We start from the raw sequence: 13,837 nt of genomic DNA, 5'->3' as shown, positions 1-13,837 counted from the left end.
GTTAATTTAATAAGAAATCCGCAGAACTCATGCTATTAAGAAAGTGAGTTAATATAATAAGTAGCTACCTAAGGGTTACTTATATAACCTACCTAATATGATAAGTAACTTCCTAAGGGGAAAGTCCCACTTTACATGTAGCAAATCATGGTTTGGAAATTTTAGGGTGTGGTGAAGAGAAGAAACTTTACAACAATAATTAAAGTCTTAAAGGACCTCAAGTCATAACTTACTATCTTGAAGGAGTTTTATCCTTTGAGCTAGGAAATACTGACAACAAATTTAAATCTCATTCATGGGATTTATTAAGATCCTTGTGCTAGGGCCAATAGCCTAAAACTAACCCAGTAATGAAATGGTCACTCATCCAAGCAAGAGGGACATTCAACATATTTCACAGTTGAGTGGGGAACTGGCATCAACCACTGAGATTGCCCGTCAGCACAGAATGCTGTGCCAGATGATAATCCTGCAGTTGACAGTTGTGGAAAGGACTGAGGACTTTGTGGAGGAGGATCAAGGCAGCCAGGACAGCAAGGGGCATTTGAGGAGCTCAGGAAGAGGGTTCTTTGTATATTATGGAGATTAACCCTTTGTCGGATAAGTGGCTTGTAAATATTTTTTCCCAATTAGTGAGCTGTTTTTTTGTTTCAGTCCTATTTTCCCTTGCCTTGAAGAAGCTCTTTAGTCTGATGAAGTCCCATTTGTTTATTCTTTCTATTGTTTCCCTCAGCTGAGGAGTTATAGTGTCCGAAAAGATTCTTTTGAAACTGATGTCAAAGAGTGTACTGCCTATATTCTCTTCCAGAAGACTTATTGTTTCAGGCCTAATCTTTAGGTCTTTGATCCATTTTGAGTTTATTTTGGTGTGTGGTGAAAAAGAATGGTCAATTTTCAATCTTTTGCATGTGGCTGTCCAGTTTTCCCAGCACCATTTGTTGAAGAGACTTTCTTTTCTCCATTGTAGGCCCTCAGCTCCTTTGTCGAAGATTAGCTGTCCATAGATAAAAATTGTATTTTTTTTACTTGTTCTTCATAGCAATCCTGGGAGATAGATGCAAGCACATTCTACAAACAAAGGCACTGAGATATAAAACCCTTATGTGATAGCCAGAGGGGGACAGAGCCAAGAATCTGGCCACTGCACTTTTCATCAAGGCTGGAAATACTTTGCTGAGTGATTGTGGCTTCAAAGTATGGATTCCATTCCTATCTTAACGTTGACATTGTCTGACAAACTGTACAGCCAGGAGCGGATGATCCAGTTTATTGTGGTTGAGTTGATGCTCTGACTCTGCAGTTAGTCAATGTTTGGCTCTCTGCTGGTTTGAAGGAAGGGTCCATTCAAATTCAAAAGTCCCCTGTGATTGGAAAAATAAATTTTCATATAAAATACAATTCAACACCCTCAAGTGAAGTCAGTATTTCTCATTTTCTTTTAAGAACCTCTTGAACCAAGACAAATGTCCCGGCCTTCCCACTGGGGTTTACTTTCTTCTTTTTCACGAAGCCAGTATAAGTGGTCACTTTTCAGTCATCTGGATCTTTCTGTCCCTGACTTTGACAGACTCTGATAAAGTGACTGCCTTTGGCTTTGAGCGTGAATGGAAAAGCATATCCTTGTTGTTGAAGGAGAGAATATCTCCCATAAGTTGGTTAAGTTTGAGCCAATTTTTAAACTGTCAGTAGGGAACACCCTATAGAGTACTTGTAAGAGGAAAACAAGATTTACTGTCCTTTCCTCCCTGAACTTCACTGACGGTTTTGGCTGGAGGAGAAGTGAGTGCAAGAAGCATGAGCTAGCCTCAGGAGATTTATGACCAGGGCCTGACCGGCAGTGATTTAAGCTAAAAGCATCTGGTTGAAAAGCAGAAGAGTTCACTTTTGGGCTATTGGTCATTCAAGGGGTGAAACAATAATCAAGAATTATTACTCCCCAGTCACACATCGTTGAAAATAGGTCAGCACCTCCTGTGCCAAGAGCAAGGGCAGGTATATCCTTCTACCAAAAATAAAATAGGGCCCTCTGTCGTTTCTGATGGCTGAACCCCAAGAAGTCTCTGTGAACAGAATAGATTGTTCATGCACAGACCATCAAGTCTTTCATATGCCTGTCAGAGATGTTAACTGAGAAGAGGTCTTGGGGAGCCTGACCTTGCCCTGCTGCTGCTCAAGCCAGGAGTGGACCCTGCATGGGGAGGGCCTGGGAAAGGAAGATAGTCCTGGGAAGCAGCCTCTGAAAGAGGCAGAGCTGGAATCAAGGAGGAGGTGACTAGACAAGCTTGTCTGCAGCATGTGTGTGGCCCTGCCTGTCCCTTGTCCTCGGCAGGTCCTGGTCAACTTCCCACATTCTACTCATCCCCTCCCCTTGAAATCCCATGAAGTTGGGGCTTTCTACATCTATAACCCAGGAGTTTCTACATCTTTCTACATCTATAACCCAGCACTTTAGAGCTTTACAGTTACTGAAGTTATCTATTGCTGAATTAAAAACCATACCAAAACTTAGAGGCTTAAGACAACCATGTTATTTACTCATGATTCTGTGTAAGAAAGTAAAAAGTGGCCCCAACAGTTGGCAGCTATAGTGTTCCTGAATGTAAACAAACAATTTTTACAGCATATAAGTAATACTCAGACAAGGCCATTCTTTGACCATGATGGAGAGACAGAGACAAGACAATTTTGTGATCATGCCTGAAACTATACAGAGACAAGGACATTCCACAACTCAAGAACAACTAAACATCTCCCTCTTCCAGCTTATATGAGTTACCACTAACAACTCTAGTCCCACTTTAATCCTCCTGCCTTGTAGATAAAAATGACCAGAGATCCAGTCACCAAGTTGCCCCGACTTTCTGACAGCACCCAATCAAAAAGTGGCTCCTGCTGCCCTAAACCCTTTATGGAATCAGCCAGCAGATGCCCAAATCCTTAATAAGCCCCTCCCAGCTTCCCCTTCTGTTCCTCTCATTTACACTCCCCCTTGCTGCAGCACTTTAAATAAAGCTGACTTTGCTTGCCTACAAACTTGTTCCTAGTGTTCTTTGACATCTACGTCAGTAATTTTGGCTGGGATCAGCTGGCTGGTTCTTCTGCACCTGGAGTCCTTTTATGGCTGCAGTCATCTAGCAGCTCAATGGGGATAGAATGGTCTAAGACAGCCCCACTCACATGGCTGGTGGTTGGGCTGGCTGACAGCAGAGCCACAGTCTCCAGCAGGCTAGCCCAGGCGTCTTCACATGGTAGACTTGTGTGTGGTGTAAGAAGGCAAGAACCAAAACACTGTATTTAAGCCTCTGCTTGAATTATGTTTGCTAAGGCACCATCAGTCAAAGCAAGTCACATGGCTAATCCCAGAATCAATGTGAGAGTGAACCACTAAGGGTGGAGAGACACAAAAAAGTGATTGGGGGCCTATTTGCATAACAAACTCCCATAGCACTGAACACAGTCTCATTTGATCCTCACAAATGAGGGCACCGTTATCCTAATTTCACTGATGAGAAACTTCAAGTTTAGAGAAGTTCAAGTCTTGACTAAGGCCATAAAGCTGGTAAATGTCGGGGCCATACCCCGGGACCAGATTGCTGAGTCATACTTCAGTTTCTCTCCCTAGAGCCCTCACTGTGGATTTGCCACTTGGCTACAGATGCACTGTCGCTCTGGTCCTGCATGGCCCATCAAGTACCTTTTGTGACTGCTTTCATTTCGCATAATGTTTTCAGGTTCATGCATTCCTTTTTATGGCCAAATAATATTTCATTTTATGGATACACCTCATTTGGTTTATCTATTTATCAGGTGATGGGCATTTGTGTTGAATTCCCCAGAAGGAGGTGGGTCAGTGAGTTATATAACAAACACATATATAACAAAGTCATGCCAACCCATTTATGCATTTTTCCTGGGGTAATTGTATAGTGAGGCTTAACCATCTCAATCTACAAATGGCTTCTCTACTCCAGGTTGAGGAGGGAGCATATGCCCCAGAAGGTGATGACAGTGAGGGGGTGGAATCATGAAGGGCCCTATTGCACTGGCCTCTCCCAGAGTCGTCTGAAACAGTCTTGTTCCCATGTTGAGGGCTCCCAAAGGACCCCATCTGGGGCCACGCTCTCACTTCAAGGGCACAATTTTGTTGCTGGAACATCTAGACATGGCACATTTTATCCATCAGGAATTTCTTCTGCCACCAGATCACCAGCTACAGCCCTAGCACAGCTAGGAAAAGATCCTCTAAAAATATAAATTTCCCCATTTCTGACTTTTTTTAGTTAAACAGAAAAAGCCGAGGGTAGGGGTTGAGAAAGAGGAGAGGAAATCATCTCTTTCCCCAAAGCTACTCCATAGCAGATGGCAGGAAGTGTCAAGTGTCTATGAGAACTGGCAGGGCTGCAAAAGCTAAGATTGATTGGAAATGGCAGAACCTAGAGTTGGTTCTTTAAAAAAGATCACTTAAAACAATGGTGCATTTAGAAAATGTGTCGCTAGAATTAACTGTGAAAGGCAGCAATGAAAATGGCTGTTGGGACCTGCTCTGAGACCCCCTCACTAAACTGTTCTCCAATTGTAGGGGGTCCCTGGAGTTCAACACCCACAGGGTTCCCCAGGGGCATCTGAAGGGGGCCCAGAAATCCATGCTTTTAACAGGGCCTTGATGGTCTGAGACTCCATTTTCAGAAACATTGTCCTAAAGGCCACCTTACTTCTCTCTTCTTCTGATTACAATGTTCATTTCTTAAGGTGGAAGTCACAGGAGAAAGGGGAATGCTCTGGAGTCTTTGGGAAAGAAATGGATTAGTCCTCACCCCACTGGAAAATTTAATTGACTAGCATATTCCACCTAACACCCATGCCTGCTTTAGGTCAATAAAAGAAATATTTTAACATTGGTTCAACTTGTTTAATTGAGCTGAGAAGCCCTCTGGGGCTGGGAAGCAGAACCACACTATTTCCACTGGAAACTAATGGATATTCACAGGGTGACTCTGTCATGTTGTACAGGCAGACCCCGGAGATATTGTGGGTTCAGTTCCAGACCACCACAATAAAGCGAATATCGAAATAAAGCGTCACACAATTTTTTTGGTTTCTCAGTGCATACAAAAGTTATGTTTACACCACACTGTAGTCTATTAAGCATGCAATAGCATTATGTCTAAAAAGCAATACATACCTTAATTAAGAAATATTTTATTACTAAAAAATGCTCATCATCTGAGCCTTTAGCAAGTCATAATCTTTTTGCTGGTGGAAGGTCTTGCCTGGAGGACAGGTCAGCCGCTGTCACCACACTCCATCTCTGAATTCTGTGTTCTGTGATTTCCTCCAGCCCCACCCCTGACCGCTGTGAGGGGGGGACATCCCAGTCCTGGGCCGCCTGCATCCTGGGCCCGTGTTGACGCTGATGGTTCTGGAACTCCCGCAGGGTCCTGGCTGGCTCTGTTTGGGGATGGGAAGCAGAAGGGTGATAAGGGCCCCAGGCTGACCTGGCTCTTAGTATGAGCCTCTGACTGGCTGTCAGCGCTGCCGAGATCTCGTTCTTTCAGAAGCTGGGCACACAGGGGCTCCGAGGCAGCAGCGGCACCCACGACACGGCGAGGCCGCTCTCCTCCCACAGCCGCAGCTGGCACAGGAGCCCGACCTGAGGCCAGCGGAGGGCTTGAATGGTCACAAGGCATCCAAGAGGTTCCCTAAATGATCACCTGGTTGCAGACACGTGGGGCCAGAGATGGTGATAAGCAGGGGAAACTTAGCGTATTCAAATAGAAGACACTAGGTAAAATAGCTACCAGTCCACCATTGAAAGTGAGAAATCACTTAAGCAGTGGTTCCACCCGTCTTCGTCCGTGCTCTCATTACGGAGCCTGGGAGGGAGCCGTGCCGTCCAGGCCCGCCCGCAGGGGCATCCGAAGGGACAGCGTCCCCTCCAGCCTCGGCCGGGTCTGCGGCCCCCAGCCCGCCTGCCGAACACCCCCGAGGTGCGGGCGCCAGAGGATCCTGGGGACCCTGGGCACAAGGTGCACCTGCCTCCTACAACGCCAGTCTGCCACGGCTGGAGGGCTCAGGGTGCCCCAGGGGGACATAACCGCCAGGTGCTTCCGCTCCCTGAACCTGCAGCCTGAGCAGCCAGTCACACAGGGCAGGCCTCTGCAGGGGCCCGCCATGCAGAAGCTGGGGGTGGCACACAGAACCAGCAAGAGGGACACAAGGGGACCGGCAGGACCACCTCACCCGGCGCCAGCCGTCCTGCCCTCTCAGGGGCGCTGACACACCTGACCACCCCTGCTTCCCTGAGCATCTTCTTCATGTGGCTTCCAGGACACCAGGCTCCGCAGAACACCTGCAGCCAGCCGAGGAAGTCACAGCACCCTTTCCCGGCAGGGTGACTGCACAACCTCTGTGCCCGACCACTGGTGATGCCTGTTGTCCCCATGTCCTGTGATGGTGGGGCACCTCCCTTCACCCTCAAAGGGGCCTGGTTTGCACAATCAGCCACCTGTCCCCATTTCTCCAAGGGGACTGGCTTTTCTCTGACGTTGTGTCCTTCCCTATTGGTGGGAAAATCTCCCTCCTTTGATGAGAAGGCAGCAATGTGGACAGAACTGCACTTCAGGTTATTTCTGAAAATAGAAAGGTGGCACCCTACCAGGTGCTGAGGACTATTACTGGCCCCTGAAATCAAAAGGGTAGGAGTCCTTCTTTTGGGTGCCCCGGATCTGGAATGGGGCCACTTGCCACCCACACCCCTTCTGGCCCTGGTGCCTCATTTTTCGATGCACACATTCATTCAACAAACCTTTACTGAGTCTCTTTGCAAGAGCGGTGTATGAGGGATGCCCTGGGTGGAGTTAGATTGGGAACCAGACAGACAAGGTCACCCTTACGGAGCTCACTCAACACTCCAACCCAGCCAGACCTAAGTGCCTCTTGATACAGCACTTTTCACCAACATTTATAGAGAGAAATGTTCACCTGCATCATCCCCTACACCCAACTTGACAGAAAAGTGATGTGTGAGAAGCATCGAGTTCATTGCTCTCATGGCTGGTGGAAACTCCGGAGCACTGGTGCCTTTTGAAAGCTTGCGAATGTCCAGGTTGAGTGGGATCAGCACGACCCAGAAGCTGCTGGTGTGAACAGCCCATGAAGTGGACCAGCCTCTGATGGTTCCAGCTGTCCACAGGCAGGCAAGCTATTGTGTCTTTTATTTGGATGTTTCTCTGTGCTGTAGAAAATTTGTTCTTCATTTTTCTTTTCCCATTTCAGGAATGGATCTGGTTTTCTGGAACAGTGGACACACGAGGCCAGAGATGCTGCCCTGAGCAGCGCAGGCTAGGAGGCAATTGAGGCCAGTGCCTGCTCCACGTTGGTGCAAAGTGCCAGTAGCCTGGACGGCACCCGAACGTGTGTGGTGACGGGCCCCCCAGACTGGGGCTTCATCCTCCCGGTGGTCCTGCCATCTCGAGGCTCCATCTTCCCCAGGAACTCATTGTCTCCACTTGCATTCAATAAATGGTTCACCAACAACAGAGCAGGCCCATGCTGGGTCCAGGGGAGTACCCTGTCCTACTCATGGGAACCATGCTGTAAGGCACAGGTGCTTAACAAAGATTTGGGGGTCAATGGGGGACCCAAGGATGAACAGTGTTGACCTTAAGCAAGTAGACAGCTAGTTATTTCTCCAGCAAAAAAAGAGTTTATATGGGATCAGCAAAGAATTGCAGTTTAGGATGTGCATGCTACGGTGAACCACAGGCAAATCCAGAGAGACAAAGGAATGCACTTGCTTTTACGGAGCAAAAGGGGAGTAGGGAGTGGCTGTTCTAATCGAAAGTCCATTGGAGGAAAGTAATAGTTCAGGGTGGCCACAGCTTTTCATTGGCTGTGCTGTGGTGCTTCTCATTGGCTGGGCTGTTGCCAGGAGGAGAGAGAAATCTTCCTTGAGTAGTAAAGTAGTTGCACTTCCTGCCAGAGGTGCAAGCTTATGTGTCTTCCTGTTTGGAGTAACTGACGATGTACGATAGGGCATAAGAGCTTCCCCTACAGGCCTTCCTGATTCCACTTTAGCTGAGGTTTCCTTTATCAATTTCCACATATTCCCCTTTTGATCAGGATCTTTCTCTGAAAGCATCACTGATCAGGAGTCTGGTCCTCTGCATGTAGTGGTTTTGTCGCTCAGTAACAGGAAGGACTTTTCCTGGCTGTCATGTCCCACGATGGATGGAAGGTACATAGTGGTTGGAAACCATTTAGGCCACATTGGAATAACAAGGAAGGTTAGGAGGGAAAACTCTCAGCCATTTCCCATCTAAGTCTGTATTTCTCCAAGGTCATAGGCATTGGAAATCATCTCAAAGCACTGAGCTAGCATCACCTTACTGGGTACATTGTTTTTACAGAGGTTTGACAGGCAATAGGTACAGAACTTTACAACAAATATACAGAGAAAGATAAGGAATAATACTATAAGCCCAGTTTGCAGGATGGTTGTAAATCAGGAGCCCAGGCCTGAAGAGAACCAGCTGAACAAATCAAAGATAATGGAAGGGCCGGCCTGCTTGTCTAGTAGTTAGGCTCATGTTCTCTGCTTCAGTAGCCCGGGGTTCACTGGTTCGGATCCTGGGTGCGGACCTACACACCACTCATCAAGTCATGCTGTGGTGGTGTCCCACATACAAAATAGAGGAAGATTGGCACAGATGTTAGCTCAGCGACAATCTTCCTCACCAAAAAAAAAAAAAAAAAAAAAAGACAGTGGATTGTTAGGGGAAATTAGTTGTAACCAATTTGCTTGCTCTCTAATTCTATGTAATTGGGTTTCTACTTCCCCAGAGGCATTTATCCACGTGCAACAGGGAGTGTTCACCACTGGACAGACGCTTCCTTACTCAGCAAGTAGATAATCAAGGACTATATGATTATCTAAAACTACTTTGACCAATGAGGTAAGCACCTGTTTCTGAGCTTGGCCTTAATTTGGATTTGGACTGTGGTCAGATGATTTGCATAAAATCCAAATTCCTCATCGCAGCTTAAGGGCTTCGCATGTTCTGGTTTGTGCCTAACTCTGAGCTCAACTCAAACTCTTCTTCTCCCAGGTTACCTGCTCTTTTGGCCTTTGTCCTATACGTGGAACATGTAAACCCATGCCCTTCCTATGCTGAGCTGGCTCAGGGGTTCGCAGCTGGCTGAGTGTCCAGGGGACTCATTCGCCCTAGGCTGAGCTGAATAAGAGGGCTTCTGGTGGGCTGAGTGTCCTGGGGGCTTAGTCTCCCTGTGCTAAGCTGGGTTGGGGGTTCTTGCGGATGGTCAGGTGTCCAGGGGACTCCCTTGTCCAGTGCTGAGCTGGGTCACTGGGCTTTCAATTGGCCCTCAAAATGTCCCTCAAAAGGTGAATGAACAACCTGTGGTACGTCCACACCATGGAACCGTACTCAGTAAAGAACTATTGATACACACAACTCAGAGACATTACACTGAGTGGAAAAAACCCAACCAATCTCAGAAGGTCACAGCTGTATGATTCCATTTACGTAACATTATCGAATTGACAAAACTCCCAAGATGGAGAACAGATTGCTGGCTGCCTCGGACAGGAATGGTAGGGATAGAGGTGCACAGCACAAGGGGGATCTTTGTCCTGATGGAGCAGTTTCGCACGTGGATTGTGCTGTTGGTTACGAGAATGTACACATGATAAAATGACAGAAACAGACATGCACATTGTGCCAATGTCGGCTTCATGGCATCAATATTGTTCACAGTGATGTAAGATGTTATCACTGGGGCAAAATGGGTGAAGGGTACCTGGGACCTTTTTGTAATATCAGCAGCTTCCTGTGAATCTATAAATACTTCAAAATATATATATATACTAATGCGGTGTTTGTCAACATGTCACAGAATAGCTCCCTAAAGCTAGCTCTCCCACTCTGGCTCTCTGGAGCTCCAAGCTTCCCTGCAGCCCCAGGGCCCTGACCTAGCAGGGCAGAGCAGCAATGAAGGAGACAGGAGGAGTCTGGGGAAAGCAGGTGCTGGACTGGGCAGCCTGTGACCGAGGCGGGCAGAGACAGCCGGTGTGGGGCAGAGGCAGCACCCAGAGTGCGCTCCTCCCAGAGCTGATGTTCTGCCTTCAGGAAGGAAGGGCCAGGACAAGGAGCCGGCCCACAGTGGACCCTCCCTCCCTGCAACTCCATCAGTCTCCTGGCCCTAACATCCCCTCCCCAAACCCTGCCATCTCCTGCCTCCTGCTCACTCCATCCCATCCCTGCCCTAGTCATCTGCATTTTACAGATGAAAGAACTGGGGGCTCAGAAGTGAGCAGTTCCCAATCACACCCCCAAACTCGGGTCCTGGCCCTGCTTGCCTCCAGGAGGCTGCTGTGTCCTGATACCCAGGGTGCCGGTGGGCTGGGTCTGAGCAGCTGAGCAGAGGAGGTTCCCAGTGCTGAGATCCCACAAGGGCACCCTGCGCCCTCTGACCTCTGCCCCTCAGACCCTGCCCAGCGCAGAAGACCTGGGGTCCCCAGTTGACAGGAAGTGAGTGTGAAATGCTGCCTCTTCTTGTGGGAAGGCCAGCCCAGTGGTCCAGGTCCTACACAGTGTCCACCTCCACCAAATGTCACTTCTTAAATTGCACCTCCTCCCCGTCCTCACCATCTGACACCGACATTTATCACGTTAACACCAGCTCTGAGCCACTTCCCCTCAGGTCCGAGCTACCTGGACTCCACCACCCTCCCCGCTGTCTCCTGAAACCAGCAGCCCTCCAACTGGTGTAAGTACCATCCCAGTCCCCTTCATCTTCCCCCAGAGACCCAGCCTTCTTGATGACTCTCGTTAGTTTATGCCCAGTTGCCTCGAGCACTGTCCCTGGGCCACAGCTCCAGGCTCTCCACCTCCACCTCCACCTGAGCCGCAGGCAGGCCCTCCTCATTGGGATCCACACCTCACCTGAGCTCCAGCCCACGGTGCCTGGAGCTGAGAGGGACCACTGCCTAGGAGAGCTGAGTCTGGAACCTTGGTGTCCTCCCCCCCCCCCGCCCCGACCCCCAATTCATCACCGATTCTCAGCTCTGCCTCTTGGAGGCCACAACCTCCCTCCGTCCACCGACACCCTCCAGTCTCCCAGATGCACCTGTTCCCACCTGTCTCCCGCTCCACCCCACTCTGTCCATCCAGCCCGGCACCTAGAACAGCCAGAGCAAATTGACGTCTCCCCCAGTCCCTCGGCGCTTCCGTGGCTCTGAGCATGCAGTCCACCATCCTGGTCCCCTCCCTCTAGTGCCTCACCTGCCGCCCTCAACCCACACCAACTCACCCAGAGACAGGGAAGGCGTCCCACACCTCTGGCCTCTCTCCACTCTGGTCTCTCCCTCACAGCTGCTCATCAAAGGCCTGCATCAGACAGGAACCTGCGGGTGAGAAGCACCTGCTGCTGTGGCCGGAGTTTGGAGCCATAACTTCAGGGTCCAAACCCAAGTTTTGCCACAAACTGGCTGTGAGGTGTCGGGCAGAAACGGTCTATGCAGAAATACCTGTGTGCAGACACTCCGCTTCTGCTTTTCTATCAGCATGGTGCCACCTCAGCACTGGCTCTGAGTTTTAAAGGAGTCAACACGTGTGAAAAGTGTTCACGGGGTGGGGCAGGTTGTGCTGTGTCAGCTCTCTGTAACACACCGACACCTTCTCAGAGCTGTGGGGACCCTGCCCACCTCATGGCTCTGTTCTCAGGGTCAAATTAGACAGTTGCCCTGTCAAGACCCAACCAGCCGGAGAACGCGAGGCTTCCTGTGGCGGGTGCACGGACTGTGAACCCAGGCTGCACATCACCATTACCCGGGACGCTTCTCTTGTATTCCCATGCATTTATTTAAAACACATATAACGAAGCTCACGCCACCTTCACTTAAGGAGGTGCCCCACATTCCACCCCAGCTCCCCTCTGCACCCTCCTGGGATGGGCAGTGAAAATGTACCCTGGAAGGCAAAAGCTTTCAGGAATCCCCGCTTTTCCCCACAGCTCTCCCTCCGGCTCACGGACCTCGGCCTGCAGCTGACCCCCCTGCTCAGCCTGATCTCATAAGGCCTCCCCCTCCCCCTCCAATCTGGAGTGCTTGTCCTTAGCCAGGAGCGCCCTGCCAAGGACTCCTCTGCTCAGGGCCTGGGTCTCTAGAATTTGCTCGCGGTCCCCCTCCTCATCTTATGCTGTGTCCAGGAAGCCCTGGCTCTCTGGCAAGTTCTTTAAGTTGTGTCCTTCCTGTGACGCCAAGTTGACAAGCAGATATTTCAGGCAGTCTTTGCTGCCTCTGATCAAGAGAACTCAGAAGAAAAAGGCTCCTCAAGTCATATGCCACCAGGACTTCAGGCTGAAGTCGGTCCCAAGTTGAAAATCTTCAGGCCATGAGCCCACCAGCATCTTGGCAGTGTTACCCATCAGGACGTCTGTACTCTGAATTGGGCCAAGCACCAGCCAGGCCTCGGCACCTGGCCATGAACCACTGTTTCCCAGCCCACCTCCAACAGAGGCAGCAGCAACCTCTGCCTTCACAGACAGCCCCTGACCGGCCCCTCCACTGGAAGATGGATTTCTGCCTGGACAGGTGGCCTCAGATTTCTCACGTCTGGGTCAAGATGCCCCACTTTTTTGTGTTCAGGTGGTTCTTCCTGCCCCGTCTCCTGGCCTTCCATCAGTTTTACAGATTGGGCAGGAGGGGCTGCTGGGACTGGTTCTTCCTTTTTCTGGCGGTTGGGGCAGCCCCGGGAGCCAGGGATACAGCCAGGGCCAAGGTTGCCAGGAGGTGATGGGAAGTTTCTGAGGCCGCTCTCCTCACTCTGCAACTTCTGGGCTCAGATTCTCAGCTTTTCATTTTCTCGGGGTTGTGGGGCGCTCGATGACTGGTAGAAGGTATTTTTCTTCTACCAGGGAGCAGCCTCTTCCAGGCAGCTCACCTGGGCCTGGCAGAGGAGCTGACAGCCACAGCCAGACAAGGAACTTGGGGAACATCCAGTGGAAACTTGGGGCTACATACTTGGTGTACAACTGGGTGGGGTCCCCAGGGACGGGGTGCAGGGGTCAGCGGCTGCCCTTTGTTGTGCTGGGTTGGAGGACTCACTCACCCTGTTCTCAGCTGGGTTGGGGGCCTCACAGTTGGCCTGGTGTCCAAGGGACTTGTTCCCCCTACTGTATTGAACTGGGTCAGGGGACTTGTGCTGGCAGGTGTCTGGGGGACTCCCTCATCCTGTGCTCAGCTGGGTTGGGGGGCTCACAGCTGGTTGGGCATCCTGGGGACTCATTTTTCCTGAGCTGAGCTGGGTTGGGGGGCTTGCACTCACCCTATGTTGAGGTGGGTTTCGATGCCAGAGTTCTGGGAGGGGCCTCCCCACCTGGGTAAGTGTCCTCGTACTCTTGATTCCCAGCATCAGACTTACCCCTGCCACATGGTAACTGAGTAGTTAAGAGCCCTGGGTTGGGGAGTTCATGAGGCACCAGGTGCGGGTGCAGGGCCTTATGGGACCACATGAAGGCGCATGGGAACATGAAGGTGGATTGCAGGGTGTGGCCGAGAGGCCCCGGGTCAGAATGAGTGGGAGGAGGGGGGCTCACTTTCCTCTGGGATGGCGAATGCCGTGGAGAACGCTGCAAAGAGTAGGAGGAGCAGGAGACGCTCCACGTGAAGCCATCTCTTTCCTCAGCAAGGCCTTGGGCAGGCGCTCAGCTTTTATAACCCCCTGGCATGCACGTCACAATGCCTCCTCGTGACGTCACAACCGCGCCCCTGGCCAATCACCAGGCAGTTCCGTCAGCCAATCGCTGGGCGGCTCTTCTG

At 50.3% G+C, this 13,837-nt stretch overlaps 1 long non-coding RNA gene across 2 annotated transcripts; it reads right to left on the bottom strand.

Moving 5' to 3' along the window:
- Positions 1 to 281: 281 nt before the first annotated feature.
- On the bottom strand, positions 282 to 13,704 carry LOC103557039 (uncharacterized). Of its 2 annotated transcripts, XR_546349.2 has the most exons (5): positions 13,344 to 13,704; positions 11,546 to 11,605; positions 11,329 to 11,422; positions 5,183 to 5,448; positions 282 to 1,361 (listed from the first exon to the last, which is right to left on the bottom strand). It is a non-coding gene; the product is annotated as an uncharacterized lncRNA (long non-coding RNA). The 2 variants fall into 2 exon arrangements; XR_011541981.1 differs by lacking the exon at positions 11,546 to 11,605.
- Positions 13,705 to 13,837: the final 133 nt, after the last annotated feature.

This window comes from Equus przewalskii, chromosome 7, assembly GCF_037783145.1.
Source record: "Equus przewalskii isolate Varuska chromosome 7, EquPr2, whole genome shotgun sequence".
Taxonomy (NCBI): Eukaryota; Metazoa; Chordata; class Mammalia; order Perissodactyla; family Equidae; genus Equus; species Equus przewalskii.
Note: the sequence above shows the minus strand (reverse complement) of the source record. Positions and strands in the feature narration are given on the sequence as shown.